Here is a 17,041-nt window from a genome sequence, read left to right on the forward strand (position 1 = left end):
CTGGGATTATATCTTCTGCCTCCACAATGTTTTCAGATCTTAAGAAAGGACATATGATTCATCGTGAGGGTAATGAATAAGGAAGTACGGAATATTATAAAATCATGTAATCTAGAAGCAAGGCAGGAAAGTACAACAAGGTTATCTACTTGGTGCGTGTTATGCTGACATATCTCTATGATGTGTTGCAAAAATTCGAAAAGGCGTAGTTTCCACAGGTATGACCCCTTTGTGGTCCTGGTAAAAGGCTTCTCGACTGTTTCTAGCTTGCAGTGTAAGTGTGATGTCTACATACACATAGTATAATGTCTCTCATTACATCCACATCCAAGTCGTGATAGTGAACCTTATGTACTTCCATAAATTTCACTATCATTACTTGGATATGGATGTAATAAGAGACAGTATACAACGTATATGTAGACATCACATTTCCACTGCAACCTAGAAACAAAGGAGATACCCTCACGAATAACAATGTTGCATACACACTATCAGCATTAATAAACTAATTATACAAATGAAGAAATGGTCGGTATTATTCCGAAAGTATGAGTATCCCGAGAGAGCATGGTGATTTGACATATTTAGTTTGTTGAAATGTATTTCAAAGGCAGATCTACTTTCATGACAATGTTTTTCGAACGACGTGAACTCTTCCGTTCACAAGGCACGCCTGCCCAGCTTCCGAATTCCTGTCGCGCGCATCATTCTCAGCTGCTAACAATACACTGACCATTGTTTTGTGTGACGGCTCAAACGTTTACTTTTCTCAATAAAAACTATTTTATTCGCGAATCACACATTGTCAATTTGGCAAACTGTAGGTGAGTACGCAGCATCTAGCGTGTACCTGTCATTCCGCCTGAAGAGAACGCTCGTCATTATATTAACATTGCTCAGATGAAGAAAAGGACTACAATCCTTTGGTAGGTTTCCATTCCAGTCGTTCAGTGTTAAGAGACGGTAGGTTACTGGGACTCAACGAACGTTCCAACAGAATAGCCATTTTATTTTTTTGTAAATTGTTAGTTTTTCTTTATTCGAAGAAGCATCATCATTGATGAGTAACAGGTTTAACAGGTTTAACTGTAATTCTTTTGCTAAAATATAATATAATTTGCATAAACTCATCTTGCAGCAGCTATTGCGACAGAATTCTGAAACAGAGTGTCTCATCAAACAAGTAACTGGCGACCGGAGAGCTTAAAAGCTTACGAAAAACCTCATTATGTTCGTTTCCAGTATCTTAAGAGAAGAAATTTCATGTTCATTTTCATGCTAGGAAACTCTTGTTTCACTAGCTGTCTATAACTGTTAAAAAAATTACAGTCACTGAAGTGTAAAAATCGAATAGAAGTATAACTTCTTATATATTGCCATGGATAAGAAACTTCCGTGTGTTTACGTATTGGCAAAATACTCTCCTCCTTGTGTGCTGCTGGCCGGAGTGGCCGTGCGGTTCTAGGCGCTACAGTCTGGAACCGCGAGACTGCTACGGTCGCAGGTTCGAATCCTGCCACGGGCCTGGATGTGTGTGATGTCCTTAGGTTAATTAGGTTTAAGTAGTTCTAAGTTCTAGGGGACTGATGACCTCAGATGTTAAGTCCCATAGTGCTCAGAGCCATTTGGACCATTTGAACTTGTGTGCTATCGTTTCCCAAAATCACGTTTCGATGTCTCGATTGGTTTAGGAGATATGAGGGATGTTCTAAATATTTCATTCCCGCGCGCGTAAGGTGGGGAGTGTACGCGCTACACAGGATCCATTTTCTCGAGATTGGAGACAGATAGAGACCTCCTCCCAAGTTTAAAGAAAAATTCAGTATGTTAGCTAAGTTTTATATGCAGCAACATATGGTATAATACGAACCAAACGCAAAACCATAGCGATCCCTATTTTTCATTGCATACTTTGCGACTTTTGCTTAGTGTTTTTCGAAAATGTGTATATCACTAAAGGTATGATCATTAGCGAGATGATGGGCACAGACATATAACGCTACAAGCAAGGCAAAAATTAAATATTTTTATTGAATAGTTTCCGCAAAATCGTTTCAGAAAGATTACAGGGTGCGCGTGCTACAATTCTATCAGCGCAGAGCGTTGTCAAGTGGCGTGTGCAAAGTATGTGTACGCATCTCAATATGCGCTGGACCATCGCGGCACATGCGGAACGTGCGCGTCACGCTGTAGTGTCGTGTCACGTCCCACGTGCAATACGCTTCTCAATTTGCGCTTAGCCTTAAGGAATGATGGAGAGCCTATATCGACTTCACGGCTCACACATAATGCACTCGCCTTCATGTTTCAGGAAATAAGATATCAACTGAAAGAATCGAAATCGACTGTACTCGCAACGTAGGTGTCACATCAACCCTTAAGACATAAGTTTCCACATCAACTTCTGACAAGAATTGTCTGCAGAATGCAGTATGGTTCACAGATGGACCGATAACTGAACATGACTGCTTTAGTATGTTCTTAACGCCGAAGATCTTTATAGTATTCTTTGAAGATATGAAACGTGTGATTATACACTTGAAACGAGAACTAATTTTACCGAGAAGAGTGATGGATAATAACTTTTATGTTCAGGGACAGCCAATTCTAGAAGAAAATAAAATAGTGATAGAGAAGGTCATGAATGTCCAGCTCTCCAGACAACTGGACATCAGTCTTAGGCAGTTAAAACAAGTGTCCAGATACGAACTCTACAGTTCATTATATTGTCGCTGCAGACCAAACGGAAAGGAAACTTGAAGAAAGATTCAAGGGTATTCTTCAACTGCAAACTAACAAATGCTAAGGCCTTTCTGACTGGAGAATACTACCCATACGATAACTACAACTGAAGTGGAATAATACAGCATACGGCCTATTATACGACATGTATTCGAAGTTTCATTCCTCCTGTTATCATATATATTATATATCCATAATCAGATGAGGGATCTGGAAGCATATTGAGCCCACATAAGTTTAAGAAATTTGACCCGATTGTTGTTATAGAAACATTGAAGCAGAACGAGCTCATCAAAGGTGGACCTGTTGATCTTCATATAGAATTTGAGTCATCAGAAAATTTCCCCAAAGAAACTGCCACATTCGCATTGTTGTTACTTTATAGGGGGGTGAATTATTGTCCTCTGACTGGAATAGTGCAGTGAGTGGTAGAAATTAACGAGCAGTACGTCGTCACATCAGCGCCGTTTCATAATGGAGTCTCAGAGTGTGAATATTATTGCTGACACTCAAGGGTTCATGGATGAATCTGGGAAGTTTGTGTATTAATACCTGGCATTCCTAGCTTTTAGGAACTCTTGAAGTGTGATAGCAACATTCTCCATGAGTATTCAGGCTCATAAACCATTCGGGAGTATTCTTGGAGTGAAATTACCATTCAAAGTACTGGAACGAAGCTGGCTTGTCTCTGGAACATGTGCTGACGACGTTTCGGAATTTTGATCATATTGATAGTGCAGTTTACGTCATAGGCAGTGACAAAGTGTTTTGGAGGAAGAAAATTTTCAAGAACACTTCAGTAAGTGATCTGACTTATTTGACTCATATGGATGTCCGGCGACCCGCAAACTCAAGAAGATATGTGGAGAAGAAGATGAACAGAATAATGCTTTTATTTCTGCTTCAAATAATGTGAAATTACTTTTCAATTGTGTGATCAATAAATGATTTTTTTTAAAACTAAATTATGCACTTGATATATTTTCCTTACCAATGGGTTTTTCAATGCTGAGTATGCAAATTCTCCCACATACGTTCCCTGTGTTTGCGTTCTAGAATTGGAGACAGAGTTTCAGACAGTTCCCGTATACCTTTTCGAAATCTGTATTGGTCATCTGTTCTCCTCTCCCACTCCCCTACATGAGCTGCTCGATGTGCTTAAGGCCATACAATCATTAGCTTAAGTTCGTTATAGCTCTTGTTGTTATGGCTGCGCTTCTTATTCTTTGCATCCATTGCAGCAGGCCGGCGCGATGACCACTGGCTGGCTGGGCTGTAGGCCCACATTTGTTTACAGCACTGTGGCTGAGGCTCCAGATCTGTTTATACTGTGCCGTGTTCTCTTAAGCTGGCTGAGATACATGTAGACTGCGAGGGTACAAGCCACTACTCTTCCTACGATGCGAGGAGCCCGTGTATCTTTAAAGGGGGAGAGAGAGCCCTTATCCGTCATATCAGAGCTCAGTAGACTGAGTGAAGTTGTTATCACATGAGCAATAAAGGGATTATTTTAACAACAAGACACACACCTGTCTAAATATGTAGAAGGTCCAGGCAGTGAGAATCCTTCTCAGCCTGTTTCAATATCGATGCTGCCTCCTGGTTAGAACTGTGTTGTACTGCCTTATCTGCTGGACCCTACATCATCAAACGGTATTGAAATTTACTGCAGTACTCTGATCTGGTGGATGTTTATTATATACGGCAGTATCCACTCCGGCAGACGTTAATGTCTGTCATATGGTGCACAGAACTCTACTGTACCAGCTGCTATAAAATTTATTATATAGCGCACAAGGCTTTAACTGTGGAGCGTCGTCCGCCCACTGTGGCAGACTCAGATTTGTCATCTCTTCCAGGTGTGTTTGTCTGGTAGAGAAATTTATTACATCGTCCAGAATCGTGCTTGGGCAGTACCAATTTCTACTCTCTGAAGCAGTATATTGCGTCGTTTTGGACTCTTTGCAACAATAGATCTGGCTAGCTTGGAGGTTTGTATGCCTGCCTTACATATTACATCAGCTATAATCTTGTTCCAACCTGGTTGGGGTGTCAACCATGAGCGTTCTGATTGGTGGAAGTAAAAAATGTGGTGGCAGCGTTCTCATCTGTGATTGGTTGAAAATACTGTGGCACGTGGGTTGCATCAGTCTGATCCGATGCTAGCTGCCTGCCTCGTCCCACGAGCACTCTGTTAATAGGCGGCACTGTGGGACTGCAAGTCATTTGTGATCAGACAGAGAACCACTTCAAGAATGAAGCGTCAGCAGTCAATGTGTTCCTCATCTTCTAATGGAGAGGGAGGCAAGCGAGCTCGCATTGATGGCGGTATGTATCGTGAATATAGTGTGTGTTCCACTGTACTCATCAGTTGCTGTATAGCCTAAATCTAATTATGATTTTCTGTTGTTGCGTGTGGCAGTATCACCATTGATGGGAAGTGACACGATCGACTTGTTGTACACCACTTGTCCTGAGCAGGTGACGAACTGGTTCGGACCTGTGGCTATAGAGCGGTTAACTGGTCATTTTTGTGAAGGCGAGTACTCGTATTTGTGATATACGATTATCTAACGTATTCCTTCTTTGTTTGAATGGACATTTTGGTGTGTGTGTGTGTGTATGTGTGTGTGTGTGTGTGTGTGTGTGTGTGTGTGTGTGTGTGTGTGTGGGCGTGTGTGTGTGTGTGTGTGTATGCGCACGCGCGCGCGTGCGCCTCTGATTACTACCATGATTACCTGATGTGTTTCCTGTTTTTTTTTGTACAGTTTTTCAGTAAAGTTGTGGGGGCAAATGTGACCTATGTTCAGCTTGACACTCCTGCTTGGTCCCGGGATGCGTTCACCTCCCATGCTGACGCCTGGTGTGTAGACAGCCCGCTAATTCAGCAACAACATGATGAGTGCGAACGTTACCTTTCTCTGAATGTTTTTTCCTTATACGTGGTACTTACACGGTACAGTTTTTTCTTCTCAAGTGTGTGAATACTACTGCACATGTCTGGTTCTGCTTTGAAAATTTTTTCAATGGTGTTGCTGCGACGAATGCAGCTCAGGTTGAGCCCAACCCTCCTGTGCACTTACTCGCCCACAAACTGACATACGGGCTGCAGTCAGTCCTGTATTTTCACAATATGGTGAGTGTTAACGTAATCTTTCTTCTGAGAGCTTGATCTTTTTTCACGCATAGTACTTATGTTGAACAGCCCATGACGCCATCTTCGGCTCTAAGTTGCCAGTGCTTGACTCAGCTCGTGAATGAGCATGTACATACACTAATCAGCCACAACATTATGTCACCGACCTACTATCGATATAAAACCCGACCAGGTGATAGCAGTGTCGCCTGGTGAGGAATGACTGCTAGTGAGACGCACGCACAGTGCATGCAGTATCACTGAGTGTGCTGTCCTTGTGTAAAATGGGGAAGGCGAACGATCTACATGACATTGGCCGGGGCAGGTTGTGATGTCATGGAGCCTCAGCACAAGCATTTCGGAAACTGCACGACTTGTCAGGTGTTCAAGGAGTGCTGTGGTGTGTGTCTTCTACATGTGACGAAACCTAGGTGAAACCATGTCCAAACGTTGCGGGATTGGTCGGCCAATCCTCGTTACATAAGTCGGACGTCGTAGATTGGGCAGACTGGTAAAACTGGCAAGGCAGAGAACTTTGGCGGAACTTCAAAAATGGCTCAAATGGCTCTGAGCACTATGGGACTTAACATCTGAGGTTATCAGTCCCCTAGAACTTAGAACTACGTAAACCTAACTAACCTAAGGACATCACTCACATCCATGCCCGAGGCAGGATTCGAACCTGCGACCGTAGCGGTTGCGCGGTTCCAGGCTGAAACGCCTAGAACCGCTCTGCCACACCGGCCGACTTGGCGAACTAACATCACATATTAATGCTTGGCAGAGAACAAGTGTGCCTGAACACAAAATGCGCTTAAAACTCCTAACGATGGGCCTCCGCAGCCGACAACCCATGCAAGTGCCAATGTTAATACCATGACATCGGCAACTACGACTGAAGTGGCACGTGACCATTAGCACTGGACGTATGCACATTGTCAGAGTATTGATTGGTCTGATGAATCCCGATACCTTCTACATCATGCTGATGGGAAGGCGCGAAAATCCGTCGTCTTCCATGTGAAGAGCTCCTTCACATCTGTACTGAGGGACAGAGACAAGCTGGTGGCGGCTCCATTACGATCTGGGGAACATTTATGTGGACATCCATGGGTCCAGCGAAGCTCGTGAAAACCACAGTGGTGGCCAAGGAGTACTGTACACTGGTTGCAGACCACATACACTACTTCGTGATGGTAATGTTTACCAACAGCTGTGGCATTTTTCAATAAGATAATGCGCCATGTCACAAGGCCGGCAGTGTGATGGAGTGGGCTGAGGAACACAGTTGCGAGTTCCAATTGATGTGCTGGCTCCCCAACTGGCCATATCTGAACCCAATCGAACACATCTGGGATGTGATTGAACATTGCGTTAGAGCTCATCGTTCCCATCCCTAGAAGGGAATTAGACGACTTGTATGTGCAGATGTGGTGCCATCTCCCTCCTGCGACCTACCAAGGCCTCATTGTTTCCTTGCTATGCTGTGTTGCCGCTGTTATTTATGCCAGAGGTGGACGTATCAGCTATTAGGTAGGTGGTCCTAATGGCCTGGTAGATCAGTTTATGTTGTGATATATACATTTCTTCTTCTACAGTTATAATTAGTACTACTACTACTACTACTACTAGTAGTAGTAGTAGTAGTAATAGTAGTAGTAGTGCATCCGCATGCATTGCTTACGAGTTCTCCTTCTTTCTAGATGCAATCGATACTCAAAATGATGTTCCATTACAGGCCAAGATGGCATTTTCGTCCGTTGACTCGCAGGAATGGACATCAGTAATCAATGAATGAATTTGTATGTAATACTAGTAATTCATTCTTATTCTACAGCCAGTCCGACTGGCATGAATTGCTTGTCGAATGTTCTTCTTGTTTTATGTGCTATCGATAACAGTGAAGCCACTGGAGGAGAATGGGTCGAGCTGTCGCAGCCCATGACCCCATTCTCATCCATCAGCTCACGGGGCTGGATGCTCTCCATCACAGTTGAGCAGATACATGAGTAATCTTTATTCTGCAGTAACTTTTTTTATTATACTTACATGTAGTGCTTATGACTTGTTTCTTTGTTCTTGGATGATAATAATAATGATGATGCTCATGATCATGATTTTGAGCTGTCTATTATAGGCGGCCCACAGGCAGACGAAAATGATGTAAATGCCACATATGATGCAGATCAGCGTATGAGTAAGTAACACAAAACATTACTGTCATTAGATGTTTTTCATTCCCTGCATCATAGCACATACAGGATACTTATCATTGTCTTTGTTTCTTGCAGAATACCTGAGGGTGCTGTCTGGAGGCAGACTTCAATCAACAACAACAACACTGCCTCCTAAGCCACTCTTAAATCACCTGGTACCGCTGCCACCATAATGTAGAGGGCCTTTGTGGCTACAATCTACGCGTGGGGCTCATCTACGGACCTGTTACTACGTCTGGGACCGTCATGACCACAGTCCCCGTGTGCAGAGCTGTCGTGGCTTCAATCACCACCTCTGGGGCTGTCACGGCTGCAGTCCCCATGTGTGGGACCGTCTACAACTCCGCCACCACATCTGGAACTGTGTGCGGTGTTGTCTACAACGCCATAACTTCACCCAGGGCCCTCATGGCGTCACTCTCCGCCTACAACGCCATCTAGTTATAGTCACAAGTCACCAGCTGGCTGGTAGCAGCTCCCTCTCCCCTCCTATAGGATTAGGACTGGACCAGGTCAGTCGCACACCTGCATTACACTATGTTGTAAGTGCAGGCGCATTTAAGGAGTGGTTCTCGTGGGCTCACATGGATAATTCTGCTGTGGGATACCTCTTTCTTAAATGCACATACCAATTCTGGAAAGCGAGCTCCCTAAATTCATAAGAGATCTGTGTTATCCTGACATAAAATGCAGCAATGTACTATTCTAAGAATTAACATATCCCCAAACAAAACGGTGTTGTTGAGGAGAAAGTTACCATCTATATTTGGGGGGAGGGGGGCCGGGAAATGGCGTTATAATGTGGGGCTACTCAATCACCGAGGTGTTCTGTGATTTCAACTCGAGTGTTATTCTAGCCCATTTTTCTGAAATTCAGGAAAGAGGGTCTGGTAAGGTGCTCAGCGATATATGTTATTTGGATGTCCACACCCATGTCTTTGAATCATTAAAGGGGGGGGGGGAGGGGGGGAGTCGAGCTATATCAAACTTCCGAAGAATATAGGAGATAAAAGGCATGTATCAATGTTAAGAACCTCGATGACAAATTCTGCTTCACATGGTCAATACTGGCATGTGACAGAAATTATGACTGTGATGCTCATCCTGAACGACCGAACTCATACGTAACTGACAATGCCGGCCGTGGTGGCCGTGCGCTTCTAGGCGCTTCAGTCCGGAACCGCGAGACTGCTACGGTCGCAGGTTCGAATCTTGCCTTGGGCATGGTTGTGTGTGATGTCCTTAGGTTAGTTAGGTTTAAGTAGTTCTAAGTTCTAGGGGACTGATGACCTCAGATGTTAAGTCCCATAGTGCTCAGAGCCATTTGAACCATTTCTTTTAACTGACAATGTTTGTGGGCTTTTTAACGTTAATGGCATCTCATTCTCCGTAATTCTGTAGGATATATCTAAATTCGAGAGAAAGAACCCGTGTTATTCAGTTCATGATTATATCCTGCAGAAAGAGGAAAGCAAGTCAGAAGAAGAGCTCACTGTGTGAGAAAAAGAAAAAGAAGTGAGCTATAGAGTTGTCGGACCCTGCTACCTTTCCAAAGTAGGCGGTGAGTGTGAGAAACATATAGATTTGCTGTTATTCTCCAAGGGCAACAAACAGCAGTGTGTATGGCTCAAGAACATGTCTCGCTTGCTTTACACTCAAAAGAGTAAACATAATGATTCATGTCATTATTGCTCTAGATGCCTCAGCTCTTTTACTATGAATGAGTATACAGAGAAGCGTCTGACTGATTGCTCCACCAAGGAACCAGCAAGTGTGCAAATACCAAATGAGAAAGACAAGTTTCTGAAGTTTAAGAATTTCCACCACCAAGAGCATTGTCCCTTTGTAGTATACACTAATTTCAAATGCCTGTTCGCTCCTGCGGTGCATTGTGATGGAGACCTCACTGCCTCTCATACAACTGTCACAGAGTGTTATGTACCATATGCAGCTGTGTATCAGATTGTATGCTTGTATGATTCAAGCAAAAATCGTTTAAGATCACATGCTGAGAAAAATCGTGCGAGATAGCTGCTCACTGGGCTTGCGAAACTTACATGACCGGTTGATCGCGTTTATGGCACCAACGTTCCCATGACTAAATCACGAGATAATGATTCCTTGTATGAGAAAGCTGTCAAATACCGTATTTGTGGACTGCCGTTAGACAGAAAAGCAGAAACTCCATGTAGGGGCTAATGTCATCTAATGGGGTAGTTCTGCGATGCAGCACACAATACATGAAACCTAAGGTACCAAGTCCCACAACATATACCCATCTTTTTCCACAATTAGAGCAGGTATGATGCCCACTTCATCATTGAACACTTGAGTGATTTCGGTTTACTCGATGATCATGTTAGTGTCCTGGCTGAGAGAGATACATTTCGTTCTCCAAGCAGATGACACTGAACATCACCGTACGGTTCCTGGACTCACTTCGATTTATGCATGCACCACTTATGCCATAACGAGTGCAGAGTGTGAGAATGCAGTGAATGTTTGGCAAGAGTTCAACATATCTGATTTAGGGAAGTATGTAAAGCTGTGTATGGATACAAATGTATGAATATTGGTGGATATTTTCGAGAAATTTAGGAGTGTATGCATGACAACATACACAGTGGATACTGCATTCTATTACACCAGACCGGGGTGCAATGTTGAAAAGGAAGTCTGCTGAAATTGAATTATTGACTGATGTCAACATGCTGTTCTTTCTTTAATGTGGGATTCACGGGGGCTTTACCAACGCGTCCATAGGCACACCAAGCTGAATATTCTGCAGATGGGTGGACAGTCAGAGCATTTGAGGATGAGAGTTGCATCAGACACTTAAGTGTGAATTGCAGAGTAACCATGTAGATGTTGATGTAGATGTAATTTGATGTCAAAAACTTATACAGATACAGCATGCAACAATATCTACCTGTCGGATAGTTTCAGTGGCTATTCAGTGGCGACATCCTCAGATTAGGTGATTTCATGGGTGTGGCAGCTGATTCTGGCGAGAGACATATCGTGGAGGTAGGCATGGCACATCTTTCTAGATTGAATGACACGCACAGTGATTTGTCTCTGTGTCCCGAGTGCTTTGTCCCACACAACGATTCCATCCCCAAACTGAGGACAATGCTGGAGGGGAAAACAAATATATATAACGCACTGTAGAAACCTCCAGCGAGTGCATTTGATTGGTAATGGTACTGCTTAGAATCATCCGCGACATCTCCTTCAAACGAACACGCTGGTTGAAGGAGTGCATTGACGTTAACACTGAACAGAGGGCTCTCACAACGCGTGACTTTGAGAAAGATTTTTTAAATTAATGAATAATGCTATTTTAGGGAAAACCATGGAGAATTGAAGAGATCACTGCAAAATTCGTTTAGTTCATCGCTGGTACTCACGTTCTGTTGCACAGGATTATGTCGCCAGGCCAGATTTTAAATGGGCTGATATTTTCAAAGAATGATTCACTGTGAACATGAGTAAAGTTTCGATAAAGTGCATAAAACTTGTTTATGTTGGAATGTATATATTGGTCCTTTCCAAATTCCACATGTGCCGATTTCACTCTGACTTTGCGAAGAAGAAATTCTATGACCCAAAGTTACTTCATTTAGATACAGACAGTTTCATCTACTGGATGAAAGGCTGCGATTCATATCTCGAAGAATTCGACACGTCTGGATATGCAGCCAATAATCCTTAATGTATTATAGCTGAAAACAAGGTAGTTGGTAGCGGTAAGTTCCTATGGGACAAAACTGCTGAGGTCATCGGTCCCTAGGCTTACACACTGCTTAATCTAACTTTAACTTACGCTATGGACAACACACAAACCCATTCCCGAGGAAAGACTCGAACCTCCGACGGGGGGAGCCCCTCGAACCGTGGCAAGACGCCTGAGACCAAGCGGCCTGATGAAAGCCAAAGGCGAATGGTTAGCAGACAGTGGAGTTTGTGGGTCTTAGTTACAAAATGTATGTGTACCATAAAGAAACAGGTGCATATCAAAGGCAGGCTAAGGGTGTGCGTCGTGCAGCCTCCATGGCTCTCACAATTGCTGATTACTTGGAGTGCCTCCTACCCGAAGAGGATTTCTCTCCACATATGGCGTGAGAAGCGAGTATTCGATCATGAGACCATGAGGTGCACACTATCTCGCAACTTGAAATTGGTCTGTCATGTCATCATGAAAGTGGGCTCGAGATTCTTCCATATTTTCACTATTTGCTTGAGTGACTGAGTGTGTGAATGGGGTATTTATTTGTAAATAGCATATGTGTGTGTGTGTGTGTGTGTGTGTGTGTGTGTGTGTGTGTGTGTGTGTGGAACTGTTGCATGAATCGTTTGTCGTAGTTAAAGAAATAGGCATATCATTTGTGTTGTGCCCTTGAAGAGCGTATTTAGACTGAACTTCATGTCCATTTCCCTGTTGTTTTCTCTTTACGTTCTGCCCAAACTTCTCTCATTCGTGTGCTTTGTTTCCGCTTCCGTTCTTCGGCCCACTTTAGGTCCTGTGTTCTCTTCGGTTTCTCTTTTTTCCTGTTCGCCCAGTGTCCCTTCATCCTCTGGCTGTGTTCTTGTCGTCTCTGTTCGGTCCATTGTGTTCGTTCGTTGTGTGGTGTCTCTTGTAGTTTGTTTCTTCCGATCAGGGTCCTAAGGAGTGTTTCGTTTTGTATCGTTTCCTGTGTGATGTTAAGTTGTTCCATGTCATTTCTTACTTCATTCATCCATTTCTTGTTTTTCCTTGTGCTAACCCAGTCCAACATCTGCCTCGTTATCCTATGTGGTGCCATTCAGCTGAAGTGTCTGTAAAACTGTAGTATTCGTTTCTTGATTTTGTCTGTTATTTTCTCTGTGTGTTCGTATAGTTCTTCAGCTGGCCTCTTTATTCATACCCCGTCTTTTTGCGTCGCCACGAATATTTTCCTGAATGTTTTTCGTTCTTTCCTCTCTATCTGTTTCATTCGTGTCTGTCCTGGTACTAATGTGGTCTTGGCTGCGTGTAGTGCTTCTGGTAGCACCACCGTCTTGTAGTGTCGTAGCTTGGCCTTTCGTGAGATAGCTTTCTTATTGTAGTGATTCCAAGTCAGTTTGTAGGCCTTTTCTAGTTTCGCTCTTTTCTCTTCATTAGATACCTTATTTCTTCCTGTAATCTGTATTGTTTCTCCTAGGTACTTGAAATTTTCTGTTCTGCGTATTGTCCCGTATTTTGTGTGTAGTGATGGGTGTTTTTGGGTGCTCATGAGCTGTATTTTCTCGTATGCTATCTGTAGTCCGGCCTTGGCTGCGATTTTGTGTAGTTCCTCCATGGCTCTTATTGTTTCTGTTTCTCGTACCGTTACGATGGCTAAATCGTCTGCGAACGCTAGGCACTTGACTCTTACTTTTCCTGACAGGGCTCCTATCTGCGTCTTTTCCCATTCCTTCACTATTTTGTCCAGTACTATGGCTTACTAAGGGTATAAAAATATCTTGTAACCGGAAAAGGGAAATGTATCTGACAGCAAGAAAGAGTAGTGACCCAGAAACTATGAAACATTATAAAAACTACTGTGCTATATTAAGAAAAGTTATTAAAAAATCCAGAAGTATGTGTATCACGTCTGAAATCAGCAACTCTGATAATAAAATTAAAACAATTTGGAATATTATTAAAAGAGAAACAGGTCAACCAAGAGCACAGGAAGACAGTATTACCATCAAATTGAATGAAAACTTTACGAACAAAAAGTCGAGGTTGAAAATATTTTTAATAATCATTTTCTAAATGTTGTGGATGTAATAGGATCCAGGTGTTCATTAGAAGATGCTAGGCTGTTAATGGAAGAGGCCATATCTATGCAATTTGATACAATTGAAATCTCACCCACTTCTCCCTCTGAAATTAGGAAAATAATAAACTTGCTTAAAAGCAAAAACTCACATGGGATTGATGGCATTTCCAGCAAAATACTAAAAGCTTGTTCTCAACAGATAAGTAAGATTCTCAGCCACCTGTGTAATAGCTCTCTGAAACAGGGCATTTTCCCTGATAGACTGAAATATGCTATTGTTATACCTTTGCATAAAAAGGGGGATAGATCTGATGTCAACAATTACCGTCCAATCTCCCTTTATCCAAAATTTTTGAGAAAGTAATGTATTCAAGAGTAGCTTCACATATCTGTAAAAATGAAGTACTAACAAAATGTCAGTTTGGTTTCCAGAAAGGTTTTTCAACAGAAAATGCCATATATGCTTTCACCAATCAAATTTTGAATGATCTGAATACACCACCCATTGGGATTTTTTGTGATCACTCAAAGGCTTTTGATTGTGTAAATCATGAAATTCTGCTAGACAAGCTCAAGTATTGTGGCATGAGTGGAACAGTGCACAAATGGTTTAATTCGTACCTAACTGGAAGAGTGCAGAAAGTTGAAATAAGCAGTTCTCATAATATGCAAAGATCAGCACATTCCTCAAACTGGGGAACTATCAAGAATGGGGTTCCGCAAGGGTCGGTCTTGGGTCCTTTGTTGTTCTTAATATATATTAATGACTTGCCATTCTATATTCATGAAGAGGCAAAGTTAGTTCTTTTTGCTGATGATACAAGTATCGTAATCACACCTGACAAACAAGAATTAACTGATGAAATTGCCAATAATGTCTTTCAGAAAATTACTAAGTGGTTCCTTGTAAATGGACTCTCACTGAATTTTGATAAGACACAGTACATACAGTTCCGTACAGTAAATGGTATGATGCCATTAATATATATAGACCTTAATCAGAAGCATATAGCTAAGGTAGAATATTCAAAATTTTTAGGTGTATCCATTGATGAGAGATTAAATTGGAAGAAACACATTGATGATCTGCTGAAACGTTTGAGTTCAGATACTTATGCAATAAGGGTCATTGCAAATTTTGGTGATAAACATCTTAGTAAATTAGCTTACTACGCCTATTTTCACTCATTGCTTGCGTATGGCATCATATTTTGGGGTAATTCATCATTGAGAAATAAAGTATTTATTGCACAAAAGCGTGTAATCAGAATAATAGCTGGTGTCACCCAAGATCATCCTGCAGACATTTATTTAAGGATCTAGGGATATTCACAGTAGCTTCTCAGTGTATATACTCTCTTATGAAATTTGTTATTAGCAACCAAAAACAATTCAAAAGTAATAGCAGTGTGCATAACTACAATACTAGGAGAAAGGATGATCTTCAGAATTCAAGATTAAATCTAACTTTGGCACAGAAAGGGGTGAATTATACTGCCACTAAAGTCTTTGGGCACTTACCAAATAGTATCAAAAGTCTGACAGATAACCAACAAGTATTTAAGAAGAAATTAAAAGAATTTCTGAATGACAACTCCTTCTACTCCATAGAGGAATTTTTAGATATAAATTAAGAAAAAAAGAAAAAAACAAACAAACAAAAAATATTTAAAAAAATTAAAAAAAACAAAAAAATAAAAAAGTTGTTATATTAACTTAATTATGTTCTTAAATTTACTTAATTATGTCATGTATTGGAAAATTTGACTCGTTCCACATCATTACGAAATATCGTATTCATGATCCATGGAACTAGTATTAATCTAATCTAATCTGTTGAACAGCAATGGCTAGAGGCCGTCGCCGTGCCTGACTCCTGTTCTGATTTCGAATTGTTCTGAGAGCTCATTTCACTTTAGATGGCGTGCTTGTTCGTGTTTGCTGAATTATGGCTAGTGTCTTCCTATCTACTCTGTATTCTTTCGACGAAGGATATGGTTATGTTCTGTTTGTGTTGCAGAGTCATCTTAAGGTTCCATATCTGTTCAGCACACGACCTGTGTTTACGAAACCCAGCCTGGTATTCGCCAATCAGGGGGTCTGTTTGCTTCTTTAATCTATTTAGTAGTGCCTTCGAAAGTATCTTATATGTGACAGGCAACAGTGAGATGCCCCTGGGTCTGACTTACCCTCTTTCTTGTGTAGAGGGTGTATCAGTGTTGTGCGCCATTCTTTCGGTATCTCTTCCGTTTCCCATATCTATTTCATGATGTTGTGCGTGTGTTCTGTGAGATCCGGATCTTGTAGCTTCCAGAATTCTGCGATGACTCCATCCTCTCCTGGTGCTCTATTGTTCTTGAGATACTTGATAGTTTCTCTTACTTTTTATATCAACGGCGGTTCGCTATTAGGGTTTGGTTCGGGTTCCTCTGTGTCCAGCTTGTCTGTTGGTGATTCTGCGCTTAGGAGTTTCTCGAAGCACTTCGCTAGGAGGTTACAGTTGTTCTTGGTATTGATGTCTAGTGTGCCGTCCGATCTCCTAACGCAGGGGTTCGGTGCTTGATATTTCATCATGTTTTCACTGAACGTTCTGTAGAAATTCCTTGTGTTGTTTCTTGTGAAGTCTGCTTCTATCGCTTCTAGTTTCTTTTTGTCGTAGTTTCGTTTTTCTTTACGGATAATTTTACTTGTCTTTTTCTGTGTTTTGAGGAATTCTTGCCAGTTTCTGGTATCTTGTTGCTATTGAATTTCTTCCATGTGTTGATTCGTCTTTCGATTGCTAGGTCACATGTGTGGTTCCGCCAGCGGTGTTTCCTGGTTCTCGGTGCTGCTACTAAGCCAGCCGCCGTGGCCGAGCGGTTCTAGGCGATACAGTCTGGAACCGCACGACTGCTACGGTCGCAAGTTCTAATCCTGCCTCTGGCGTGGATGTGTGTGATGTCCTTAGCTTAGTTAGGTTTAAGCAGTTCTAAGTTCTAGGGGACTGATGACCTCAGAAGTTAAGTCGCATAGTGCTCAAAGCCATTTGAACCATTTGAGCTACTGCTAATTTCATCGCTTCCTGAAGATTTACTGATAGCTGTTCCCAGTTTTGCGTTCTTTCTATCTTAATTTTCTCCAGTATTTTCTCTTGGTTGAGTGTTAGGTATTCTGGGTCT

The 17,041-nt window shown here is 42.0% G+C and overlaps 1 protein-coding gene across 2 annotated transcripts in view; it reads left to right on the forward strand.

Annotated features, from left to right (window-relative positions):
* The window catches only part of LOC126469560 (uncharacterized), a 335,049-nt gene that overhangs the window by 12,204 nt on the left and 305,804 nt on the right, over window positions 1-17,041 (forward strand). The window lies entirely within an intron of this gene.

Source organism: Schistocerca serialis, chromosome 3 (genome assembly GCF_023864345.2).
Source record: "Schistocerca serialis cubense isolate TAMUIC-IGC-003099 chromosome 3, iqSchSeri2.2, whole genome shotgun sequence".
In the NCBI taxonomy this organism is placed as follows: Eukaryota; Metazoa; Arthropoda; class Insecta; order Orthoptera; family Acrididae; genus Schistocerca; species Schistocerca serialis.